Source organism: Alligator sinensis, unplaced genomic scaffold (genome assembly GCF_000455745.1).
Source record: "Alligator sinensis unplaced genomic scaffold, ASM45574v1 scaffold738_1, whole genome shotgun sequence".
NCBI classification, from domain to species: Eukaryota; Metazoa; Chordata; order Crocodylia; family Alligatoridae; genus Alligator; species Alligator sinensis.
This window is the reverse complement of record NW_005842382.1, coordinates 305,114-314,896: the sequence shown is the minus strand read 5'-3', so window position 1 is coordinate 314,896 and position 9,783 is coordinate 305,114. Positions and strand designations below refer to the sequence as shown.

Genomic DNA, 9,783 nt, shown 5'->3' with positions numbered 1-9,783 from the left:
GCCCAAGCCGAAGAGGACTCCACATCCATCTCGTGGGGACTCTGGATACACGGCAGGGTAATAGAAACCCTGTGTGAGATTCAGAGGAGCGTGGCGGCCTGATCCACCGCCCACCTCTTTCCGTCTTCGAGCGCGACTTTTATAAGATGTACCTACGATTCTGATTTTGGTGGCTCGTTCACCCAGAGCATCCGGAGCTCTGTTCTGTGGAGCCTAGCAACCTCCACGAGACCGTCTGTGTTGTCTGTCTGTAACCGCAACTCAAGCAAGTCTTCCAGCCTACACCATTGCCATCTCGGTGTAAGTAAACAATCTTTAAAACTACCGCTAAGCATTTGTGCCTAATTCCAGCTCGACGGTCTCCCTCTCCGACCCGGCGTGCCCGGGCTGCTAGCCACAGCCCGTGTGCAGCACGGAAAAGGGCTCGGGTCGCTCCCGGCCCGCACATGTACTATGACAGTCTCTGTTTTTGGCAGTTAAACCAGAATATATGATATCCCTTTTACTCCTTGTTGTCCCTCTGGAAGTCTTTAAGTAACAAATAATATTGTCATCAATTATGCTGATGCACAAACAAAACAAAGAAGTAAACAAATCAATATTCCTGAATTCCGCTAAAAGTGGGGTTGTGACAAATACGAAAGGACAACATAGGTATAGGAAAGTATTTTATTTCAAGTTTCTAAAAGTAAAAATAAAATTCAAAATGTAATCTTCAAAGACATTTATTTTGGTTTTCTCCTCCATTTATCTCAATAGCTCCTAATTTCAAACTGGAGTGGTAGTTGGTTAATGAAAAATGTCATAAGAGTGATCAGTATAGTATAATATAATACAAATAACTTCATTCCTTTTGCAGAGCCATAATGTCTACTAAACACCACTAGTTTGAATGGAATACTTAACATCTGTGACATTCTTTAAGGAGACGTTATTCACAGGTGTGTGACTCTAGGAAAAAGTGAAACAAAATTACAAAGCTACATCCATTTCTTGAAGTAAATGACATCTGATATGGAAAAGAATACTTTATAAATAATTTAAAAACCCTTTAAATCAGGGGAGCTCAACCTCCAGTGGTCTGCAGAGCCTTGGAATCCAGCCCACAGGGCTCCTCATGGGGTGCAAAATTTGGTGGTGGGGGAGCAGGGGCAGAACTGTCACCCCTCCCTGCAGCCACAAGTCCTAGCCCTGTGGGATGGGTCTGAGCTGGGCTACGAGACCCTTTCCCTCCGGGCCACCAGCTTGGAGCCAGGAAGCATCCCTTTTTCCCTGTAGGGTCAGGCCATGCCCCTTTCCCCCACCATGGGGCCAGGCCATGTCCCCTTCCCTCCACCTGGCCAGGTTGGGACCAGGTCATTACCCATCCCCTTTCATGGGTGGTTTGAGGCTGGGCCATGTCCCCTCCACACCCCTGACGCAGGGCTGGGCTATGCCCTCTTCACTCTGCCTGGCCAGGTTGGGGCCAGGTCCTTGCCTCTCCCCTCCCCCTGCACAGGGCTAGGTTGGGGCCAGCCCAAGCCCCCTTCCACTACACGGCTAAGTTGGGGCCAGGCTGCTCCCTTCCCTGCTCTGCAAGGCTGGATGGGTACCCACCAGATTGGCACGCAGAGGGATCAGGCACTGCTCATTCAGTCTGCCAGCTAAAAGGGTTGAGTACCACTGCTTTAAACTTTAACACCGCCAAAACTGAAGAAGTTAGAGAATTAGGGATAGTGTCTTCCGGCACCTTTTTTTTCTAGTGACAGAACTTTCTTTAAAAAGCTAAGATTTTGGGTAGGATTTTCATTCTCTCCCACTGAAAGCCTGTTATAAGAGGGTTTTGCATGGGTAGGCTACATATGTACTGGGAAAAGCAGCTTGCTTTCCCACTCCTGAACTTGAAACCTGAGGACATAGTTTGAAACAACTATGGCCAATTGACCATGCTGTGCAGGAGAGGTCATGGTCCAGTGAAGGTGTGTCTTGACCCATTACACAAATCCTGGATTGCTGACATTGTCTAATGTGCTTTTACAGAGGCTTCAGCTGCGCAGCTTTTCTCCTTCGCACAGTGTGGATTGTGCTATTTCTGGTACATTTGGGATTTTCCATTATTATAGGAGAGGCTGCAGGATCCAACCCTTAGAATAAAGCCCCACTGAGCTGCAAATTGCTTCTTTTTGTTTAACAAGGTTGATCAACAGCAATCCAGAGGTTGTTTTGATTGGCATGTGAGTCACCTGACTGGGCTGCAGGGTAATGCTGAATGACAGCTTGGGTAGAATATCAAACAAAGGATTTAATGGTATGAGATGTGGAAATAGTTTGGTTTTGATACACGGCTGATTCTGAGAATCCTAGAAGTGATGTTCTGAGTTATAAGATGTGCTATGCTTTTGCTATATAATTCGTGTTTAAAAGTATATATATTAAAATAAACTACAATGGGGTAAAACAGTCAGCAGCTCATTATTTCTCTCCCATGAAGGAAATAATTCCTTTGAGTCCAAACCTTTGTAACTATTCACACTCCATGACTCATATACATACACAAAGCTCTGTACTGACAAGCTTTGCTGCAGCTTCTGTGCAGTCACAGTGCTCTTCTGAAGAGTTGCTGTTCCAAGGCAAATGAAGTATTTGACAGATGGTGGTAGCCCTGTTAGGTATGTTTTACCACAGGCCTTTAATTCAGCACTGATGTAGTTAAAACAGTGGGCCAAAATGTGCTTTCATGACCAAAAGAAAAAGGGGGCCCCTCTAGACCAGGCATGCAGAAAATGGGGTATGTCTAGGCTGGGCCACTGCTATCCCCTTGATTCCCACATCTTCTGCAGACTGTGGTCTATAAGATTAAGATAAATGAGGGAGGAGGGCAAAGTCTAAATAACCAGCCCTAGGTGAATGGAGGGCCAATTAGAGGCATATCACTGTTTCCTTAATCTCACAGATATTTTCCAGGACAGGTCTGGACCTGTATACTTAGGATGACCATATGTCTCAGATTGGCCAGGACAGTCCTGGTTTTTGGAGGCTGTCTCAGCAATCCAACCATTGGAGAAAATTGAAGCAAAAGTCCTGAATTGGCACAAACCCGCCCTCATGTGCCCAGCTCCTGGCTCCACTGGGCTGTGAGCACTTGCTCATGCAGTAGAGTTGGGGTAGGTGGGGAGGAGCCACAGAGTCGTGGGTGTGTGTATGTGGCGGGGGGGATGTGCCATGCTGTCCTGCCCAGCTCTGCCCCTGAGCCGTGGTGTTAGGGAGGGACTGTGTGTGCATGCACTGGCACCCCTCCAATCCCAGATTTCCCTCAAATTATTATAGTCACCCTACGTATACTTTTCTGAGTTTCTTGTGACATGGGACTTATTTAAGAGAACGTTACATTCAGTCAAGGTCAGTAAGGTTAGGTACAGACATTCAAAAAGTCTGAGGCGAAATCAATGCAGCTTTCTGTAAGCAGCATAGTTTAAATCAGTTATGAATAGAAGACGCATTCGCCTTTTGGTTGTGGGGAGCAGAACTTAGACCCGATTCCACCATTTTTAAGCGAATCTACGCATGCTGAACTTCTGCTCTGTTACAGGTATAGACCGATTTCCAGTCACTTATACTAGTAAAAGTGTAATGGCTGTACCTGGCCTTAGAGTCCTGGCAGCATCAATCACTCCATTGGAGTTTTGCTGCCACAATGTGACAAGAGATACTAGGGCTTTAATCTATTGTGGAAACCTGTGCGGGTCTCTATTTATGGGAGCACAAATGCAGCTTCCCCGAGAGAAGGTTTGGCATAAGCTCTACATGGGGATTCTTCTGGTGACTTTCTGCCTCTTAGTCTCCTCTGAGGTTTTGCTGTGGGAGGGAGAATTTTTAGCATCCTTATTGTAATGTAACCTTTTCAGAAATCCCAGCTTCCAGGATGGAAGGATAAAACATTGTTTGCAGGGTTGGATTGCTCGACTGATATACGTTTTGTGTGGTAGCAAGACTTGCTGCTGTTGTCTTTTTACAGAAGTAACGTTTTTCTGGTAACCAGTTAGCTGTGTATGTTTCTGAATCATTATTACTCCAGCCTCCTGTTAGTCTTTCTTTCCCTTTTATGTTTCATTGTATATAATGCCACCCAGAAAACGTGACAAACACATTCTTTTTCCTTACCAATTTTTGTTCTCCTCCATCTGCTAAACATTTTATTCTGCTGTTTTCTCACTGCTGCTGCAGCAAAAATGTCTGCCTTTTGTTTATTTCTCTCTACACTAGAATCATGACATCATCAATAGTATTAGCAGGGGAAAATATGTAGAGCTGTGGCTAAACCAGCTGTTCGTTAGCAACTTGTCTAGGCTGTCTCTATTTCTTCTTATTAATGTATATTGTTATTGTGTTTCCTGCTTAAGAGCTGTAGAAGGTCCTTAGCCATGAGCCATCTGCTCAGTCAGTGTCTTCAGTTACTTTGGTGTGATCATATCAAAATGGTGGCATTTAAATAAAGGTTTAGAATCTGCAGCAACTGTATCACCAGACAAACCTGCCTTAATTGTGGGTATTTTTCCTCATATACAGGCTAATTTTACCTTTATGTATCAAGTGCATACTCCTGTTTTGCAAATGCTAATAACATTTCTGTGTGGTTACTGTTTCCTGAATGAAATAGCCAACTTATTGTATTCCCATCCGATCTGCGTTTTCATTACAGTTCAGAGACTGCCTTTTGGTTGCATTACTGTAGGCCTGTGTTTAGTATGATGGGTCTAATCCTGATGCCAGGGAAGTTAGTGAGAGCTTTGCCATTGATTTCTCTGGCATCAGAATCAGGCCCACGGTTCTCTGTGTTCATGCAGCAGAGCCTGATCCTGCTCCCTTTGATGTCAATGTTAAAAATTACTTCAATGGAAGCAGGATCAATCCATTCAATAGCAACAAGCTGTCAATTATTCTAATGAGGAAGATGTTGAAAGGAATAACAAGTAGGTATTTTCCATTTGTAGAATATTAATGAGTAAACAGTGTTCCCGTTTGCCATTTATATTTTCAAAATGCTATAAATAATTCTAGAGATAATTAACTATTTTCACAGAAAACCCGTACCTTTGCACTGTAGATATTATAAATAATTATTTATGAGGTATAAGTCTTCCGAGGAAAAGAAAAGTGTTCAGTTATCATGAGCAACACTATGTTAACATTTTTAATTACGCAAACGAAGAATGTTTTGTGCATGCCTTCTGAGGTAGGAAGTAAGCTGCTTCAGAATTATCTGAAATTAATCATTGGTGGTAATAATGTTAGTGATAGTCATTGACGTGCATTTTTTTCATGCAGGTACTTTCATGATTTTTAAAAAATATAGTTATCCCCCCCGCAGACATATGAAAGGGTGAGGGTAATTAAATATAAAGGAATTTTATAAGCAAAATGCAATAACTGAATATCAGCAGCTTTATAAAAAGTAGATTCAAGGCTCCATCAACAAGTATAATTTATCATATAGATTCAAGCCCTGATCCTGTGAACTTTGCTCAACTGAGCAATCCTTAGATGCCTGCACACTTTAATTGAAATCAGTAAGACTAGTTGTGCGCCCTTGACTGATGATACAGTGATAAAATTAAGGTGTCTGTTTTCTGGAGAAATTATCATTGTCCTCTATGTGTGGATAAATACTGGGAGCATAGGTATGTAGGCAAAATATGACCTCCTTGGAACATTGATATAAATGTATGTGTTGTGAGAAATAACACAGACAATGCAGGTTATCACTACTTCCCACTAAAATTATTATTTGTTTCTTTAAACTTTTTTTCAGTTCCTAAGGAAAGCTTTTCTGTAGAGAGGGAGAAAAGGAGTTGTAAAGGGATTTCCATTATTTGTCTGTCCTTAATGAGTTAAATTTATAATTTGTTATTACATCCTTATAGTAGACCTCAGCTGATAAAAATATCCATAGACAGTGAAATCAGTGGCATGCCTGGCTTTCTCAGACAAAACTCCCATGTGATCACATAGGCAGCCTCAGTGAGACTGAAGCTGCTCAGCAAGCAGTAGGTAATGAGTCTTTGTGCAGAGTGAAGCTCTTGTCGCTGAACAATAAAGCATATGGTACCAGCAATAAAACACAGTGCTGGGAAATTTAAGAAGATTCCGTTGGAACTAGGAAGACAGGGAATATGGCACACGTTATAAAATGATGATCAATCTGTTTCGGTTCCTAATTAATAAAAAGGGTGCATGGATTGGAAAAACAACAATTTGAACAGGTCAGTTGTTTTACAGCTTATTCACTCACTGGACTGTTTTGAATTTGTTCGGTATTTAGGTATATATGCTCTTTAAAAATAAAAAACATTTTTTGCATTTGGTAAGGAAGAGTTTGAATGATGCATATCCATTTGAAGCCTAGCTAAATGAATTGTATAAGTACTGTAATCAGATTTGTTGTACATATGTTTTTGCTATTATTACCCTGTAATCAAAAATTTCATTTATCCATAAAAAACGGAATAGTCAGAAATAAAATGAAGACTAAAATGGATCACTTTGCCAACATGGAAATAGTATCAGCTATTTAGTAGCAATAATCTGTTATTCCTATGCATCTATAAACTCAATATTTTTTAGATGAGAAACATGTGGCATCTTAGCTATTTCTTTTCCATTAAAAAAAATATATTCATATCAATAGCAAATGCACTTTTATTTTTCATTATGTTTTTCCTGTTGTATTTGGGAAATGGTGCTTCTAAAACTATATGTACACACATAAATGATTCATTATGAAACTGTGCACTCGGCTCATTTTGACAATATTATTACGACATAGTATGTTTTATTGTATTTTTCAAGAAGAAGGTATTCATTTCAGTTACTAAATCTTATAGTTAATTACATACACTTTTTTGTTTATAAAAATAGGTCCAAAGATCCTAGTGGCCTATGATTGCCTTAATACATAGTGTAGATATTGAATTTGCCTATTACATTAGTGGAATAGAAATTGACTCTATCAGCTTTATTCAAACTTTCTGTTCTTGAATGATTTGACATCAGTGTTTTTCTCATTGCTCAAACACTTCAAAAGGCACAAGACCATAAACCGACAATTACTGAAAGAAACTGAATTACTCGTTTCTAATGAGTAATTCAGCATAGGGAAGTTGAATCCTTTAATAGGAAGGATGCTGTGTGTAAGGCGGGGGGGGGAAGGAGAGAAGAGAAGAAGCAGAAAATAAAACACTGAACCTCCTTCCTAAAGGCACACCAACATTTCTGTATCATTTTAATCGGGATACATAATTTTTACAAATAACCTCTCTGAACATTTTACCAATATAAAATCTTCATGCTCTACTTCTAGATATTAATAAATACCCATGCATTTACAATGTTGGCATAGTATTTAATTGAGATTTGTGTTAGGAGGGACTAGTAATAATTTAACTAGTTATTAAGCAATTCTGCACGTGATCTGTTTACACTAATACAGTTTTACTATTGTGTCTGCAACTGATAGTAATTCACACTGAGACACTTGCAAAAAGCTATGCATTAATTAAGTGCCTGAATTTCAAAATAAAATACAGATTGATCTATAAATATTTTACTTTATTAAAATGTATGGAAGGCTACATTTAGACACAGAGGGCAGTTGTTGACAATCATATATTAGCTTGCCACATGTATTTAAATGAAATATTTGACTATTTTGGTCTCCTTGTAAACCAGCTGCTGCAGATTGATTTTCTTTTTGGGTGCTGCTTAATATGCTTGAAAATGAAAACATTTACCTATTAATTACTACAGCAGGAGATATTTTTTTGACTTACCAATCAAACCAGTATGTAGTGGCTATAGCCCCCCCCAGCTCTCCAATGATTCAGGTATTCTAACTGAACTGCAGCTCTACAATTTCTTACCCAGCATTCCCTTCTTGTTGCTGGCAGGCCTTCACCAGCCTTATGTAAATGAGACAAGCACAGTAGCTTTGACTGCAGAAGGGGGAGAAATGAGTTCAAAGGTCACAGGGCTGGTGGAAGGCTGTAACAGTTGATTGAAAAAAATATACTGGGTACTGCAGCAGTCTGTTGCTGGTATAAAATGAAGCAGACTTCGCTTTGTATCTTAAGAAGTTCTTTGAGCTTTTCTGCAACAATTGTTTAACACTGTCTGCAGGTATGATTGAGAGAGTATATGCTGTGCATAATTTGCTTCTGCAAATACTTGGTTGAAACTTTTAAAGATAGTTTTATCAGGCTTGCATTTGTTTTGGTTTTGGAATTGTAATTCTGTTGCCCGCCATTGACATGGAACATTCCTACTTCGTTCATTAAATAGATTCTGCTTTAATGAGTTTAACAAATGTTATATGTAGGAAAGTCAAGTACAATTTAATAATATTGAATCCTATTTAAAATCTTTTAACCTTTTGAACCTCTTTGAGGGGGGATGCGGGAAAGCCATTCCTATTGGATGTTGGTTGTTTTGATTTATTTTTACCTTCCATTAAAAAAAAAAAGTACCTGCTTGTGATTCCTATTTGGCAGGAATTTGTTAAAATCATGCTGTTTTGAAACTAAGAGCTATTTTGGTAATTTCTTGCTTGGTTTTTTTTTTAATAAACCTAAATTTCTTTATTCACCTCATCATACTTGTTCTTAATTAAACTAAAGTGTGGATGTTTTGTACTCAGAGATACTGCAAGAAGTTTATTTTGTTTCATTTGAATCATCTTTTTTTTAATGTAAGAATTTGTTTAGCTTGACATCTGCATTATGAAAAGGTGGAGTTTTCCCCAGGCGACATATATTGCTTTTACATGTGCAATGTAGAGTGAAATACCATTTTATTTGTTGCTATACTATTTTTGTGCTTTATTAGAGAAACCCTTTAATCTTTTTATTAGATGTTTGTGGTGGTGGTTTTCTGATGGTGGTTTTCTTATTTTACTCTCTTGGCACAGGCTGGTTTTAGCTTACTGTATCAATGTGTCAATTCATTTTTATCTTTTAGCTTTAGTATGTTTGCTTTGATTAAAAATAGGTCAGAAATCATGCTTAATTTTGCATGCTATAAGACTGAAGTAAATCTGGCCTTTTACAGAACATTTCTAGCCAAATCTCCTTTCCTGTCCCAGAAAAATGGTCCCATTGAAATCAGTTGTTTTCTGTGAGACTTGGATAGTCTTTTCTTGCACACTACTTACAAGTAGTCTTTATTCAGAGGTCCCATATATTTTGAGATTTTCAAAGGAGTAAGACACTCTCTCCCTTCCTTAAAAATATCTGCCTGGTTGCATTCTGGGTTGCAACAGTAAGTGTTGCAGGATCAAGACATACTTGCCTGAGTAAAGTGAACGAATCCTGATTAAAGTGTAACATGCTATAAAACATTTGACTGTCAAGGGAAAAGGAAAAAAATACTCAAAACAGATTCAGTCCTATAAAAATATATATCTATCTCTCTGGTCCAGTACCAGCAAAATATCAATAGCAGTATTCATCTGCTATATGTTAAGCACATGTTCAAGTGTTTTCCTGGGTCAGGGCCAGAGTGGCCACCATGCTACAGATCAGACCATGTATGCTATATATCATCTAGAATCCAATCATGCAAGTGCTCTGGCTAGGAGTCTCAGGCATCTCAGAGAGTTAACTGAATTTCAACAGGAGGAAGTCACCCAACATCCTGAGATACCTTTGAAAATCCCAATATCTATTGTCTGGACATAGTATTGAAGCCAGTTTGGAAGCTATGAGAGGTGAGGCCCTGATATGTTTGCACATCTTAGTTTCCAAAAAGAAAAGT

The 9,783-nt window shown here is 39.4% G+C and overlaps 1 protein-coding gene across 4 annotated transcripts in view; it reads left to right on the top strand.

Annotated features, from left to right (window-relative positions):
• Positions 1 to 6,042: 6,042 nt before the first annotated feature.
• Positions 6,043 to 9,783, top strand: part of CSRNP3 (cysteine and serine rich nuclear protein 3) — a 74,266-nt gene continuing 70,525 nt past the window's right edge. For 2 of the 4 annotated variants that reach the window (XM_014522643.2, XM_025210943.1), the window contains exon 1: positions 6,043 to 6,239. The gene's annotated coding sequence lies outside the window, so the exon portion shown is untranslated. Of the gene's footprint in view, positions 6,240 to 8,053; positions 8,152 to 9,783 lie in introns of those variants that run through there. The other 2 variants (XM_025210945.1, XM_025210944.1) reach the window with 2 other exon arrangements.